Here is a 17,431-nt window from a genome sequence, read left to right as displayed (position 1 = left end):
AGCTCTTACTGTCAGGAAGTTCTTCCTAATGTTTAGGTGGAATCTTCTTTCTTGTAGTTTGGAACCATTGCTCCGTGTCCGCTTCTCTGGAGCAGCAGAAAACAACCTTTCCCCCTTTTCCACAGTGCAGATGAGAAAGCCCTGACATAAGTATGATCAAAGCACCCTGTCCCAGTGAACAACCTCATAGCCCTGTTAAGAACCGTGGTGTCTGGCTCCCTTTGGGACTGGTAGGGTGGAAAGCAAGGAGCCCAACTGTAGGTGGCGCCAGAGCAGGTGGAGCCAATTAATTTCCATTGCATCCCCAGACTCCTTCTTGCTGCTGAGTTGTATAAGGGCAACACTGTGACTAAGAAGGAGGAATCTGATAGCGCTCCCCCCCCCCATTAGTTATAAGTAGGAAAGAAGGCAGGTGGAAATTTGAAAAAAGAAAAAGTAAACCCCCAATAAATATTAATTGGAAAAAGGCAAGCAGGCAGGTCGGGGCCAGCTGAAGGCAGACTGAAGTTGGTGGGGCAGTAACCCTTTCAGCCTCGTGGACCAGCTTCTACTGATTTTAGGCTAACTGATGTTCCTTGAGCATCTTCCAAGGCAACTCATTGCAGATATTTGTGTGTTAATAATAGTAGTGCTTTATACCAGTGATTTCTAATTAGCTATTTACTGAGGACCCTCTATTTTTCAAATCCAAGCCACGGACCCCCTACTTTTGAAAATTTTGATAACTCTATGGTTGTTACCTGTGCAAAGCATTTTTTTGAATAAAATGCTGGTTAGCCCCTAATAAGCAAAGGATTTTAGGCATATTTTTTTTTAAAAAGAACACAAAATTTGTGATATTATCACAAATTGCCTATCCCCAGACAGTAGGAAAAACTTGTCTCCATTGCTCCACTACAAATAAAGAAAGAAAGTAAAGTAACTGTGTACATAATAATAATAATAATAATAATAATAATAATAATTTATTTATACCCCACCCATCTGGCTGGGCCCCCCCAGCCACTCTGGGCGGCTTCCATAGAAACCAAAAATACAGTAAAATATCACACGTTAAAAACTTCCCTGAACAGGGCTGCCTTAAGATGTCTTCTGAATGTCAGATAGTTGTTTATCGCTTTGACATCTGCTGGAAGGGCGTTCCACAGGGCGGGCGCCACTACCAAGAAGGCCCTCTGCCTGGTTCCCTGTAGCTTTGCTTCTCGCAATGAGGGAACCGCCAGAAGGCCCTCGGCGCTGGACCTCAGCGTCCGGGCAGAATGATGGGGGTGGAGACTTGCAATTACTCTATATGCAGAAGGCTTTTTATAGAGAGAATATTCAAACATGCTATTCCTTACTTCTAATCTGAGATGGTACATATTAGCAATGGATGTTGGTGATCTGACACTTAGTAAAAGCAAAACTAAAGAAGTGCCATGGTTCTCGTGCAACTGGACTTCTCCACGACCCTTCCCCTCTGCAGGGAGGTGGGAACGATTCGGATGGTCCGCCCCCACCACTTAATGGATCCAAATGGTTTCCAGAGAGTGGTAGGGGATGCTTTATCCCATGTTGATGGCCTTTCAGCTGATTCCCTGGTGGCCTGCTGGAATGTGGAGTTAACCAGGGCTATTGACTGTTTGGCTCTGAAGCGCCCTCGCCGATTGCATGGAGCCCAGACAGGACTTGCTCACGGTGTAGGACTGGGCCATGTATCTCGGCTGCTTCTTCCTTCCCTAAGGTGGAACGTAGCAGTCGAGATAAAGTCCAGTCATCGTGATATATCTGCATATAAAGGTATTTAGCTGCTGATATATCACAAAGTTGAGAAGAAAATATCGCCCAGCCCTAGCACTAAACTAAATCATCAGAGGTTGAGCTGTTGTGCTAATCATAGTGGCAATGTGCTTAACTGCTTCCCCTATTGGACTTCTAAGATGAGACATGAATCCCAAACTCATCAGGCAAGATTCATTGAAAACCCTACCTACAAGCAGTGGGAGAGTCCTCTAAACTTGATCGTCGTTGAAAGCGATTAGAAGTTCTTTTCAGTTAAAAAGTAGAGAGCGAGGAGAAGGAATCCTTACATTTTTTTAAATGATAAGCATGTGAGCTGTTTGCACTCTCTCCCCCTCCCCCCCCATTGTAAGAGCCCTAAGAAACTATGCCAGAGGTTTGTGCCCAATCCCAGCTCAATTGCCATTCAGCAAATATTTCACAAGTTTTTCCCCTACCAGGAGGCAGGCGCTGGTTGTGAGCAGAGGCTGGATGACTCGTGGAAGGCTCTCACTGTCCAATTAGCAAGATAAGCGAATCCCTGGCAGGGGGTGGTGCCGCGGACCCCCTGAGTGTAATCCACGGACCCCCCAGGGGACCCCTAATTGAGAACCACTGCTCTAGAGGGAACAAAGTTATTGTGCTGTCACTGGGCAAAGTGTACGTAATGCCACCATCTGCACAGCACTCCGGTGGGTGCCCTCGGGGAGAAGGGGGGTCCCACTTCAAGGAGGGTTTTTAAATTAATTAATTAATTAAATTTCTATTCTGCCCTTCATCCAGAGATCACAGGGCGGTTTACAACGTAAAACACAAAAATATTGAAATATACTCAGAGTCGCAAGGTGATTTCATGCTCTTTATTCAGCTCATAGTGGTGAGGAGGAAAGTCCCCTCAAAGTATCTGCTTTATATACATTATTTACACAATGGGCTACACATAATTGGCTAATTCCGGAATTCTACTGTAAGCCAATCAGGTTGTGGATTCACTTCTATCTGGAGCATGATTGGGTGGTTCCTGCCAACCAATCATACTGCTGCATTGTTCTAGGACCAATCAGACTGCTGCATTTTGGATCCTATTGTTCTGGGACCAATCAGACTGCTGCAGTTTGGATCCTATTCAACTCAGTACATAACAAATATATAGCACAATAACAAAGGCAACAGTATTATTATGATTTATTATAAGCCTCTTCACAAAACCCTCACCAACCAGAATAAGGTTGCATGTGCAGCACTGTCCAAAGGAGCCAGTGTCCAGCATGAAAACATGATCTAGAGGCAAGGTGAGGCACCACCATCAGGTGCTCAAGCAACATGCACCAATGCTAGGCAATATCATCTGACCAAGAAGCCAGGGACTTTGGTTATTTCCACCTGTTGTAAGACTCCCAAAGGATGCCTTACATACTTTAGGTTCCCAAGACACCACCCAAACCACCACTGTTGGTAGTGAAGCCGTTTTATGAACTGCTTGCTCATGAGGAGACCCCTTGCTCATGAGCTGTGCAGTGACTTCATAGATGTGTGATATGTTGCCTTTCTTTGACCCGAACCTTTCTCAAGGACTGCGAGCCCCTTCAGGGGGTCACCAGCAATGGTTACAGGGGACCTACTTGCTCCTCCAAGTCTTCCACTTGTGGGTTGTCCAGGGTTCCTATGAGAACAGTTTCTGGTACCAGGCCTGGGCTCAGCATGAAAGCCATTAAGCATCCATCTGTGCAGCCTGTCTAAGTGATGACTGAAGCTAATTCTTTTAAATTCTATTAGGGCTGATAACTGCTCAGGCCAGGCATCTCCTGCTGATATTAATAAAGCTGACTCCATTAAAAAAAATAATAATTATGCCAGTGGTTGAGTTTTGCCTCTGAGCAAGTCCTGCTTTCCCCAAGATATTTTCCATACTCTATGGAATTCCATGAGTGTGCCATTTCTCACAAGAGAGATTGGCTGACTTGAAGACTGACTCTGAGCTACGTGCAAATTGACCTAGTTGTGGAATCAGAAATGCTGGGTTGGGTGGGAAAGAGGGAATGAAACTCATCTGGAGTAATGGATCTGGCAGCCAAAGTTCATTAGAGTTCAGCTTCCCTATATCCAAACTGCACAGTCAGAAAGTTGTGCTCCCGTCTCCTATAACTCAGGAGGTTGGCAAGCTTGATGGGGCTCAACTTCTAAACAGAGGTGTGAGCCAAAACCTGACCTTTTCCAAGTTGCCAGCTTTTCTGCTTTGGAATCCTCATATTGAATATCCTTTCCATGTTTTCTGGGTGGGATTCATCTCATGAACGAAGCCCATCAGTGGAACTGGAAAAATGGGGCTTTCTTTTCTCCCCATGTTGAGAGATTCCCCCCAGCAATGTGAAAGGGAGGGGGGGTGGCAGCGATCACACAGGGTCCCTGGACTTTTCACCGTCTATTGATCCCTGTGCCACCACTTTATCTCCCGCTACCACCACCCAGGCCCTACCTGGGACCAGTGGCATAGCGTGGGGGGTGCAGGGGGGCCCGGCCGCACCGGGCGCAACATCTGGGGGTTAGGGTTAGGGGGCGCAAATCCATGGGTTAGGGGGCGCAAATCCACGGGTTAGGGGGCGCAAATTACTTGCCTTGCCCCGAGTGCTGACAACCCATGCTACGCCACTGCCTGGGACAATACTGAGTCCAGTCAGGGTTAAATTGAAACATAAACTTCTGTTTATTTATTGCAGTTTAACAAGCGTGTGGTTTCATAACCGGTATCGGTCAGTTACAATCATGGGGTGCCTATCCAGACCTATAACTTCCGCTACCTGCTCTCACTCACTAAACCACCTCGCAGATATTTACTTGACTTTCTAGCCCCTAACTGTTCCTGAGTCAGCTTATTTTGCTACACTAACTAAGCCTACCCACAGACTCTATCCCAATTCACTCCCACTCCAACCAACCACCCAACTCCCAACGAACTCCTCCTTCGCCCCTCCCAGAGCTGGTTTTATAGTCCCTCTGACTCCACCCCTGGGTTCTGATTGGGTAACTTGTTTAACTATTTCACCTCCAGCACTCTCATATGTTAACGTCACAGGGGGTTGTTCCTTCTGGCAAGCCTACGAAGGGTTTTCAGCCTCTGGTCTTCTCTTTCCCTTGAGCCTGTTGTTTCTCCCACCTCCCAGCGTCCTTTCTCCTCTGACCTGTCTTCAGACTTGCAACACCACATTTCTGGCTGTGTGCTTTCCTCCCCAGCTGCTTCCCTGGGGGGCTCTTCAGCTGGAGGCTCCCACCCTTCCTCTTCACCCAGCCAGTGCCTGACATTGTGTGGCTGGATTATAGCCTACTGTACTGGAGCTGCATCTATTGCTCTGATTGCTTTTGCCCCGGGCCCCACCCTGCCCTTGGCATGTGGCCCCTGGAAGATTTCATGCAAGGGAATGTGGCCCCCTGACTGCAGAAGGTTCTTCATCCCTGTCTCATTAGAAAGATTGCCAGGAATGGGCATTTATGGGCTCCCTGCAGGCAAGTGCTCCACCAAAGGAGACTGAAATATTTAAAGGATGGTGGGAATTGTGGCTTGGGATGAAAAGCCGTATCACTCATGGGAGCAGTTAAGTAAGATTTCCATCAAGCAGCCCATCATTACAGGAATGCTGCTGAGAGCAAAAGCTGGCTGAGAAATATTAAGCTGAGAAAATGCATAGCTCAGCCAGTGGAGAATGAGTCTCTTAATCTCATTGTCATGGGTTCAAACCCATGGCTGGGCAAAAGTTTCCTTTATTGGACCAGGTGGCCCTTGTGGTCCTTCCAACTCTACAATTCTATGATTCTATGGCGTATCAATTCTATGATACGCCATAATATTGCACAGAGGCTTAATGTGAGCCTGGATCTCGCTCCAGAGCCTTCTGTTCAGCTCCTGGTACCTTTTCCTGAATACTGCTTATATTACTCCTGTTGGAAGTGTAACAATGGAGATCATTTGATGAGGTGCCTTAAGGGTTATCAGTAAGTCAGTTAAGAGGGGTGGTCTGGAGGTATTATTTAGCAACTAAGCAGAGTGATTTATCCAGACATGAGATCAAGCTGGGAGGCAATCAGGATGGGGAGGAATTCAGAACAACCTGCATTTTAGAGTTCTTTCTCACAGAGAGGGAATGAAAGCAAACTCCTTGCACCTGCTCCTTCTCTGGCCAGTGGAGGAGCCCAACTTGATTTCCCTCTTGCTCCATAAGAGCCTTAATTGGAGTCTGGTGGAACAGCCTCTCAGTAGCCCTCAGTTCTGCTGGCTGGTGGAGGAGGTCAGTTCTGCAGTCTAAAGGCAACCTGGGACAAAAGGAGGGGGTGATCATACTGACACCTTGCAGAGTAGTTGCAAGGCAGAGGTTGGGAATGTCAGGTCCAGGGGCCAAGTGCAGCCTTCTAGGCCTTTCACTCTGACCCTCTGGACACACACCCCTCGCAAGCCCTGCTTTGCACCCTCCTCAGGTGTTTTTGCCTGGCTGGAATGTGCCCTTGAGCTCTGGTGGTGCCTCCTGCTTCCCTGGATGGAAAACAGAGAGAGGAGCGTGTGTGAGTAGAAACTAGCCTACTAGCATACACAGGTAAGATTCACACCCATTGCTCCACCCACTTTTGCCTCTGGCCACACCCACCTCTGTCCTGTGGCCCTGCAAGGCTACTCTTTAAGGAATGCTACCCTTTGGGTGCAAAAATACCATCTGCCCTGGTTTCAGGTAGTTTGTACACTTAGATAACGACAGGGCTTTGCACCCCTGAAAGCTCTTTATTCCGGAATTCCTGTATTTCCAAGCAGGAGGTTGTCCTAAGATGATCTGCTGTGATTAGAGCTATCACAGTACATATGAAATGCAGTGATGGATAAGTCCTGAGCATGCAGAGGTGATTATAACATGAATCGTGTGGGGAAGGAAGGAGGATGAGCCACCAGCACTCCCAGAAAGGAAAATCTCCCCCCCCCTTCTTTCTCTCTCTTTTTTTGCGTTGTCACTCAGCCAGCTCACACGACTGTATGAGGGATTGGAGTGGCTTGTGGAGATGGAGATGGCATGCGTTCCTCCTCTGTGCATGTGAGCTGCTTTGCCTCTTTCCCTGCTGTTTCTTCATTGTGCGTGTGCCTGGAGGCCTGTTGTCATCCTTCAGCACAGAAGCTGAGATCGCCGAGAGCCGTGGGTGGGGGAAACTGGCAAAGTGGCAGCAGCCTCTGGACCTGCCGAGATGAAATAAGAGAGTGTGATGATTTCCCATCAGTTTCTGGGTGCAGAACAAAGTGGGGGCAGATGAGCCTTCGTTTAAGGAAGTGGATTTTTGGAACGGGCTGTAGCCACCCCACCTGTCGGCGTGGGAGAGGCTTCCTGGCTGCGGGGTCTTCCTCTGCTGTGCTTGATTTGAAAAAGTGTGTTTGCTGAGCAGCTGATTCCCAAGGCTCAGCACCCAGCATGCTTGCACCCAATATGATGTTGAGTCATCGTTCCAGGAGGGATGATCTCGCTCAGGAACTGATGAGGTCAGTGTCTGCCAGAAGAGGAGACACGCTGGCTGGCTCCAGGTACTGGTGTGGATATAGCTGGAAGTGTGACTCTTTCATCCTTTTTTGGGAAAAGGTGAATGTAGCAATTTTAAAAGGAGCCCACTGCAGTTTTTTCCTCTGTCGCAAGTGATGTCAGCATGGAGGACACCTTATCACATGGTATTTCCCCAAACCTAGGAGTCTCACCTCCAAGGCCTCTGAATGAATCACTGGTCTGGCCTTGTGCCTCCTCCTGGTCAGTCTCTGCCAAGGAGTGGTCATTCTGGCCCTTCTTGTGGCATCAGTGGTGATTGGAGCTTTCCGTAAGTGATGCAGCGGAAATGTCCACCCTCAAACGGGACTGCCTGCTTTGTCTCTGCATGAGTTCCCCACCGGGCTCAGGTTCCCAGCAGAAGATCTGCCCTCAGAGCACCTGCTGGTTCTATGTCTGTGTGACCTGCTGTTTGCATTTGTCTCAGATTAGTGATTTATGCAGGAAGGAAGGTCAGTTAGTAGTGCTAAAGTCAACAGCAGGACTTTGGGGCTGATGTCCAGAGCCCTACTCTATATAATGAGCAGGAGGGCATGCCACGTGTTAAAGGAAGTGAAGTAATATGCACAATATACAGGTGAAACTCGAAAAATTAGACTATCATGGAAAAGTTCATTGATTTCAGTAATTCAGCTTGAAAGGTGAAACTAATACATGAGATCGACTCTTGACATGCAGAGCGAGATATGTCAAGCCTTTCTTTGTTATCATTGTGATGATCATGGCGAACAGCTGCTGAAAACCCCAAATTAACGATCTCAGAAAATTAGAATATTCAGTGAAATTGGCAAAACAAGGATTGCAAATAGAGCAAGATTGGACCTCTGAGAAGGGGAAGCATATCTTGCTTTGCATGTCATGAGTCGATTCCATATATTAGTTTCACCTTTTAAGTTGAATTACTGAAATAAACGAACTTTCCCACGATATTCTAATTTTTCGAGTTTCACCTGTATATAAAGAAACTATGCTCTCCACCATAAGACTGCTAAGTCCAGAGTTTCAAATTGCCTAATTGCACTGTGGATTGCAGGGGGTGTTCCCTTCCTCTGGGGGAGGCCAGCTCTGACTCCTCGGTGCTTTGATAGTACAGCTTTCCAACTGTTCAGTGCCACAATGTGCTTCTAGTTTTCATCTGCCAACATGCTTTGCCTCTGCTGTTAGTTGTTTCAGGAATGTTGCACAGTGACGTAGCGTGGGTTGTCAGCACCTGGGGCAAGGCAAATAATTTGCGCCCCCTAACCCGTGGATTTGCACCCCCTAACCCATGGATTTGCGCCCCCTAACCCATGGATTTGCCCTAACCCCAGATGTTGCGCCCAGTGCGGCTGGCCCATCCTGCACCCCCCATGCTACGCCACTGATGTTGCAGCATGCTGTGGGGGACATGACTTTTTTTTTTGTAATGCTGATCATACAGACTGGGGTGCAGAGGGATCAGATATCAGCAGTGATGGTTCCATTTGAAGTAACTTGAGCCCATCCATAGCTGGGAAGCAGCTGGAATCTAGGTGTCCCCCCCAAAAAACAAAGATCCCCCAAGATGTTTGAGTATTTTATATTTTGGGAAACCATTGGACACTCAAGCTCAGGCTCAGCCTCCAAGCTTCTCTACCTGGTCCTGGGGAGTCTCCCCAGGCCACACCACTTACCAGTTCTGCTTTGCACCCTCTTTGAGTGTTTTTGCCTGCCTGCCTGGAATGTGTCATGGAGCTTGGGTAATGCTTCTTGCTTGCCTGGATGGAAGGTAGAGTGTGTTGTGCAAGTGTGAAGAAACACTGTGCAAAAGTAAAATTCAGTGCCCCACCCACTTTGGCTCCACCCACCACTGGCATGTGGCCCCTGGAGGCTTACCCAGAAAGGAATGTGGCCCTCAGTATGAAAAATGCTCCCCATCTCTGGTATGGTGGGCATGTACACGTTGCCAGGACTTTGGGTGGGAGGTGGGGGCAGAACCAAGCTATCTGTGGCATGATTGGGCAGTTTGTTAAGTATTTTTATTTATTTACTTGATGGGGGGGCAGCTGCCCCCCTGCCCCCTCTGGCTATGCCCATGGGCATGTATCCAGGGGTCCCATCAATAAATCGGCATCACCAGGCACCTGTTGTGGCTCACAGCCCAGCAGGGCCAGCACTGCTGACCAGCCTCTTTCTGGTTGTCCTCTTTGCTGTTGCTGCCTGCTCACCTGCCTTCTCCAAGCATGTGAGCACTAACAAGAATAAGGAAAAGGTCTTATGGCTACACTGCGGGGTGGGGAGAATCTTTGAGGGCCAGGCAGGGAGACTTGGAGCCCTGCATTTAGCACCCAGGCCTGAGGTTCCTCACCCCTGCAGTGGACAGTACTTAGCAAAGTGGACCTCTGATCTCACTTTGTATAAAGCAGTTTCCTATACTTAGCTTCAGCAAGGTTGCTGGGACATGTGTCTTCAGACAATGTCCTTAGTGGTGGCTAGAAGAAGAAGAGAAGAAGAGTTTGGATTTTATACCCCGCTTTATCACTACCCAAAGGAGTCTCAAAGCGGCTAACATCCTCCTTTCCTTTCCTCCCCCACAACAAACACCCTGTGAGGTGAGTGGGGCTGAGAGGCTTCAGAGAAGTGTGACTAGCCCAAGGTCACCCAGCAGCTGCATGTGGAGGAGCGGAGATGCAAACCCGGTTCCCCAGATTACTGCTCTTAACCACTACACTCACACTGGCTAGTATCCTTTGGGACTTGTGGGGCAGAGTGCACTTAGCACAGAGTCAGTGGCAGGCAGAGCCAACTCATTCTACTTTATTCTCTCCCCCACCATCCTTCTCTTTGCATAGTTCTGCAAGGGCAACACTGAGACAATAAGGAGAGGAAAGCTGACAGCCAGGACCACACCTTAGGCTGGTTGTAAATAGGTGTGTGGGGGATGGCTGAGGGAAGACTGAGATGGGTGGAGCAGTGCCCCACTTGCTCAAATGGAGCACCCTTCCCTGCATTCCCTAAAACATGTCCAAGAGGCTGCTCACCTTTACAAGCAGAACAATGAACTTGGCAGACCTTTGGTGTCATCCAACAGAGTTGCTCTAATGTTTTTGTTGTTTCAACTGGGGGACGTTTGGCCCTCCATATGTTGTTGAACTGCAGTTCCCAACATCTCTGGCCATTGGCCATGCTTGCTAGAGCTGGTGGAAACTGTAGTTCAGTAACACCTAGAGGGCCAAATGTCCCCCACACCTGTTTTACCTGGTGCCAGGTGAGAGGGTTTTGATACTGATAACATATTGTCTATGTGTAAGAATCACTTTACAGTGGTTGATTTTTTTATTTTTAAAATGTTTTTGATTATATGCAGCTTTCAGCATCTTTTGGAACAGGTAACCGTAATCAGTTATTAGTAAATCTATATAAATTTTCAATTGTTGGAGCACCTTAGTGAGAAGGTCAGAATTAGCCAATGCTATTCTAGGCTGCATCAACAGATAGTGTCCCAATCAAGGGAAGTAATAGTACAACAGTCTGAAGGCAGAACTTAAGAGAATAAAACCCTGAAGTACAGCATGTGGGAAGCCACACAAAAATTATAAGTGGCTATGTAATCGATTTGTATTTGAATTGGTATTGGTATTTGGTGTTAGTATAATATGGCACATATTGGATTTTTGTAAAAAATATTTAACAAGGGGGGGGGGGGAGTAATAGTACCACTCTACTCTGCCTTGGCCAGACCACACCTGGAGTACTCTGTCCAGTTATGGGTGCCACAATTTATGGAGAATATTGAAAAGCTAGGATGTGTGCAGAGGAGGGCAACCAAGATGATCAAAGGTCTGGAAACCCAGCCTTATGGGGAGCGCTTGAAGGAGTTGGGTATGCATAGCCTGGGAAAGAGGAGACTGAGAGGAGATATGATAAGCCATCTTCAAATATCTCAAGGGCTGTCACATGGAAGACAGAGCAAGCTTGTTTTCAACAGAGCATAGGACTCAAACCAATGGCTTCAAGCTGCAAGAAAGGAGATTCTGACTAAACATCAGAAAGACCTTTCTGACAGTAAGAGCTCTTCGACAGTGGAATAGTCTCACTCAGGAGGTTGTGGACTCACCTCCCTTGGGGTTTTTTAAAGCAGAGGTTGGATGGCCACCTGCCGTGGATGCTTTAGCTGAGATTCTTGCATTGCAGGGGGTTGGACTAGATGACCATTGGGTACCTCCCAACTCTACAATTCTATGATCTTAGGTTTTGAACACTTCTTGGTTGTGTGGATAAAGTTCAGTTGGCTCTGATTATTTAAGCACAGGCTGGCTCCTGGAAAGAAATAGGATTCTACCCACTCTTGCTCAAGGGGGATAGAATAAAGCAATGGTACTTATGAGTAGCACATGGTGGGTGAAACTTTGATCTCAAAAGCACTGAAAAGCAGCTTCCTCAGGCTCCTCAGTGCACCCTTCAGCAGAAATTTCAGATGCCCTTTGCTTCTCAACCAACCCAGGAAATGCAATTTTAGGCAAATTAATTGACTTTCTGCACTTTGGCAAGCTATATTAGGAGGTGCCTCAGCTACTAAAACAAGAATGCATCTATACAGCAGTTTACTGGAGCCAGACAGCCTCCTCCTCCTCCTCCTCCTCCTCCTCATCTCCTCTCCCCTGGTGAAAATGTGGCTGATAAAGGCTGTACAGTTTTGCTCTCTTTCACCCAGTATTGATGAGAGCTGATGCTGTGTAGGTGCCAAGGCCTCAGACCAGCTTCAAAACCATGGAATAAACTCTGGGGCTGCCATCAACACCAGCCAATTCATAGAATCATAAAATTGTAGAGTTGGAAGGGACCGTGAGGGTCATCTAGTCTGACCCCGTGCAATGCAGGAATCTCAGCTAAAGCAAACATGACAGATGGCCATCCAACCCCTGCTTAGAAACCTCCAAAGAAGGAGAGTCCGTCACCTTCCAAGTGGGGTTTTTTGGGGGGGTGCGCTGAGCTCTAGCGCTGCCCTCAAAGCCTTTCTGCTGGCTCTGTGTTGCGGACGACACTTAGCACACCGCCATTCTCCTCTGCAATGGACAAGAAGTCCTCAGAAAGTTTTTCCTAATGCTTATCCAGAGTCTCCTTTGTTGTAACTTGAAGCCATTGGTTCTGGTCCTACCTCAGGAGCAGAAGAAAACAAGTTTGCTCCATCCTCCATGGCTATCATATCTCCTCTCATTCTCCTCTCTAATTGCTGGCTCTTGCCCAGATGCAGTCTTACCCAAAACGTGTATTACTTTTGCTGAATCAAGCTGCTGTAAGCCCATCTAGAATGTTTTCAGTGCCTTCCAGCATCATGGCATCAAGTATCTTGCAATCATATGCTAAGCCTTAAGCAGAAAAGCACCTCCTGTAATAGATGTGATGAATCTTTGGCCCTCCAGATGTTGCTGAGCTACAACTCCCATCAGCTCCAGCTGTCATGGACAACAGTGATGGATGATAAGAGCTGTAGTCCAGCAGCATCTGGAAAGCCAATGCTTCATCCTAAAGGTAAAGGTAAAGGGACCCCTGACCATTAGGTCCAATCGTGGCCGACTCTGGGGTTGCGGCACTCATCTCGCTTTATTGGCCAAGGGAGCCGGCGCACAGCTTCCGGGTCATGTGGCCAGCATGACTAAGCTGCTTCTGGCAAACCAGAGCAGCGCACGGAAAAACCATTTGCCTTCCCACTGGAGCAGTACCTATTTATCTACTTGCACTTTGATGTGCTTTCAAACTGTTAGGTTGGCAGGAGCAGGGACCATGCAACGGGAGCTCACCCTGTCGCAGGTATTCGAACCGCCGACCTTCTGATCGGCAAGCCCTAGGCTCTGTGGTTTAACCCACAGCGCCACCCACATCCTACCTGTCCTATAATATCAGCCAATTCCACAATAGCCCCTTTTTGGACTAAGGCCCATTGGGAATTGGAAAGAAAATGTCATTTAAAACAGGGCTGGGGAAAACTGTGCCCCTGAGATGTTGCTGGATATTGCCTACGCTGGCTGGGGCTGATGGGAACAGTAGTCTATTAGCATCTGGAGGGCCAAAACTTCCCCACTTCTGGTTTAAGACTACAAAGCCTGTGATGCAGTTAAAGCTTGAGTGACTGGCAATGAGCAATCTGTTGCTGCTCATCATGTTAATGATTCAGGGCTAAATTGTAGACAATTGCAGACAATGGGAATAATGCTGGAGGAATTTGTGCTAAGGTGAGATTTGAGCTTCCATATCTCATGGAAGGGGCAAACATGCCTTTTGCAATTGTGTACACATAAGGCAACTTATCCTGCAATCTTGGGAGTTTCAGATTGTAGTAAATTCTGAAACATTGAACTTTGCAAACAGTTTCAGCTTATCCTTCCATCTTGTTTTTATTAGCTTAGATGGCTGTAAAAGGGGATTAGATGGCTTTATTTACTGTATTTATATCTTTCCTTTGAAGAGTTGAAGGTTCTCCCCACTCCATTTTTGCCCCCAGCTACCTGTGAGGTAGGTGAGGCCGAGAGATAGTGACCCAAGGACACTTAGGAAGCACCATGGTCAAGTGGAGATTTAAACCCAGGTTCAAACACTAGCCCAGGTGTTGCAAGGGACTATATCTACAGAGATGCTCTCCATACATCCATGTAAAGTATTTAGGATTAGCACCAACACCTTAGGTTGAGGTGAATCCAAAACCTGCTCCATCAGATTGGCCATTGCTTTGAAGGATATCAGCAATAAAGACTGCAGTCCAACGATGGATTTCTAAAACAACAAAGACTCTTGTGGCACCTTGAAGCATTAAAAAACACACACACACATGAAAAAATGGCCTAAGCTTTCATGCAGCACAGCTCACTTACCCACACTTATTTTTCATTTGCTTTTTCCAGGCATGGCCCACAATTGGCTCAGTGTCTGAGTGCCCTCCTTTGTTTTTGCTCTGGAACTTCCCCCACAAAATCCCACTCTTCAAAGCTCAATCGGAGCAAACATCAATCCACGGTAAACCCGAATTGATGTTTGCTCTGATTTAGCTTTAAAAAGTGTGGTGTGTGTTTGTGAAGGCAGCTTGTGGAAAAAAATAAACCCTGACACAGAGCATTAAAGTGCAGACTGTGCCGGGAAAAAGCGGGGGGAAAGTAAGTGTGGATAAGACGTTTGTCAGATGCATGATGTGTAAACCTTGAATCGGCGAACATATGTGCACATGGAGAGAGTTCAGTGGAAAGTGTACAGCAAAATGAGAGATGGTGATGATTACCTGAAAGTAAAATAATTAGAAAATCAATTAAGAAGGCATTACAGTTATTAATTTGACTAGACAGCATTGGTGTAAACACAAAATTTTGGCATGTATACATGCTGGCCAATTAAGGGTTACACATCATGCAAGTGATGAAGTGGACATAGGAACATTAGACACTGCCTTATATTGAGTCAGGCCATTGGTCTATCTAGCTTAGTACTGTCTGCAGCAAGGGTTGGCAAGGTTTACCTTGCCTGGGCTGGTTCACTCTAGTGGAGATCCCTCCGTGGGCTGGATTGCACACTCGTGTGAGTGTGCATGGCCACGATTTCTGGGGTCTGCACAGATACGATTTCTGGCGTCTGTGCGCAGATGCAATTTTAGGCGTCTGAGCATGCGCAGACACAATTTCTGGCACCATGGAAGTGAGCCCCCGCCCCACACTGCACCGGTTTAGCGCAGAGCATGGGGACTTGTCTAGTGGGCAGCTTGGTTCAGGGGCAGCTTGTGGGCTGGTTAAGTGACCCCCGTGGGCTGCTTGTGGCCCATGGGCTTTAGGTTGCCGACCCCTGGTCTACAGGGACTAACAGCAGCCCTCCAGGTTATCTTTTCCAGTCTGACTTGGAGATGCCAAGAATTGAACCTGGGACCTTCTGCATGCAAAGCAGATGCTCCACCACTGAGCTACCTGCCCCACCTCCCAAATAAGTTGTAACTGCTTTATGCCAACTCTATTGGTTCTGCTGGCTCAGTATTGCCTACTCAAGGTTGGCTGTGGGTCTCCAGAGTTTCAGACTGGGATTGATCTTGGGACGCTTACCACTGAGCTACAGAATTCCCCTGACTGTGGTCCATAAAAGCAGGTGCCATTATATATATATATATTATAAGATATTTATTAAAGTTTTCAAAAATGATACAAAAAAAGAAACAACAAAAATATAAAAATACAAAAATAAAAACAATTTAAAAACACGTACAATTTCCATTCACTTATTTTCTTTTAACTTATTTTCCCGACCTCCTTGCACCTCCCTTTCTTATATTCCAATTCAGATTATTTGTTCAGCAAATCCTCACCATTAGTTCTTTTACTTATTTCAAAACCTTATTTTCCATATCTCTTAGCATTACAGCTGGAAACCATTTACTTTCTTTCCAACATCATTCTAACATTCATTAATTTTACAATATTTCTGCAAGTAGTCTTTAAACTTCTTCCAATCTTCTTCCACCGACTCTTTCCCCTGGTCTCGGATTCTGCCAGTCATTTCTGCCAGTCCCATATAATCAATCATCTTCATCTGCCATTCTTCCAAAGTGGGTAGATCTTGTATCTTCCAGTATTTTGCAATCAGTATTCTTGCTGCTGTTGTAGTGTACATAAAAAAGGTTCTATCTTTCTTTGGCACCAATTGGCCAACCATGCCCAGGAGAAAGGCCTCTGGTTTCTTCAAGAAGGTATATTTAAATACCTTTTTCATTTCATTAGATCATTTCCCAGAAAGCCTTAATCCTTGGGCACGTCCACCAAAGGTGAAAAAATGTACCTTCAGTTTCTTTACATTTCCAACATTTGTTATCAGGCATATGATAGATTTTTGCAAGCTTGACTGGGGTCATGTACCACCTATACATCATTTTCATAATATTCTCTCTTAAGGCATTACATGCCGTAAATTTCAAACCAGTGGTCCATAACTGTTCCCAGTCAGCAAACATAATATTATGTCCAACATCCTGTGCCCATTTAATCATAACAGACTTCACCGTTTCATCCTCAGTATTCCATTTCAACAGCAAGTTATACATCTTTGACAAAATCTAAAGCAGCTGCCATTATAAATGTGTTAATCTTGTGGCATCTTAAGGATTCTGCTATAGCAAAACAAAAACAACCAACACAGCCACCTTTCTGTAAATTGTTACCAAAGTCTAGCTGGATTCCAGTTTGATTTGTCAGTGAATGTAATGCAGGATAGAATCATAGAATTGTAGAGTTGGAAGGGATCTCGAGGATCATCTAGTCCAACCCCTGCAATGCATCCCTGGGTAGGCAGCAGCAGCCTTATTGATTGCATCAACGGTGGCAGTGGAACATGATGCATGTGCATATATGACATTCTTACACTAGAGAAGGACAGTTGCATCCAGTGTTAGTTCTACTTTGAGCATATCCACTGAAATTTATTTATTGCATTTATGTCACACCAATTTCTACAAATGGCATACATGGTTCTCCCCCATCTCATTTAATCCCCACAACAACCCTGTGAGGTAGGTTAGACTGTGAGGCAGTGACTGGCCCAGAGTCCTCCAGTGAGCTTCATAGCTGAGTGGGGGATTTGAACCCTAGTCTCCTGGGTCATACTCTGACACTCAACACTACCCCCACACTACCTCCCAAACTTCAGGTCATTGATTTCAGTTGGGTCTACTCAGAATAGAAATTCATTGGCTCCAACCCCTCTCCTTGACTTTTGCTGAAATCTCTTCTCTTCCCTCCCCCCATTTTGCTGATCCAGATGTTTGCCTTCTTAGTGTGTCTCTGTGGACACTCCACACGTCCAGATTCAAGATCTTTCCTCCCCATCCCTCTTCGTTGCTGGCAGGACGGTCAGTCAGAGCTGTGCTTCATACTCTCCGGGTGCCTCATACTCTTCCCTCTTCCCCCCGAAATTCCTCTCCTACTTCGATATTGCCTGTCAATCTGGAAGGATTCTTTTCTTTGCCGGAGAAACTGTGCCTATACCCCTCTGGGCTTCAAGGAGGCTTGTGAGGGTCCTTTAAAAGAGCGAGAGCTTTCTACCAAAAGGGGAGGTTGAAGGATGCGAAGCCGGATGGGGCTTGGGAGATCATGTTTATTTGGAGGGCTGGAGTGTCCCAGTTAGAGAGAGAG

General features: G+C 46.6%; 1 protein-coding gene across 3 annotated transcripts in view; it reads left to right on the top strand.

Annotated features, from left to right (window-relative positions):
- KCNT1 (potassium sodium-activated channel subfamily T member 1) overlaps nt 1–17,431 on the top strand; it is a 213,456-nt gene that overhangs the window by 15,364 nt on the left and 180,661 nt on the right. The window contains exon 1 of one of the 3 annotated variants that reach the window (XM_079961947.1): nt 17,008–17,307. The exons of the other annotated variants lie outside the window; for them this stretch is intronic. The gene's annotated coding sequence lies outside the window, so the exon portion shown is untranslated. Of the gene's footprint in view, nt 1–17,007; nt 17,308–17,431 lie in introns of those variants that run through there. 3 annotated transcript variants of the gene reach the window in all.

Source organism: Podarcis cretensis (assembly GCF_951804945.1).
Source record: "Podarcis cretensis genome assembly, chromosome: Z".
Lineage (NCBI taxonomy): Eukaryota > Metazoa > Chordata > Lepidosauria > Squamata > Lacertidae > Podarcis > Podarcis cretensis.
This window is presented reverse-complemented; position numbering and strand designations above follow the sequence as displayed.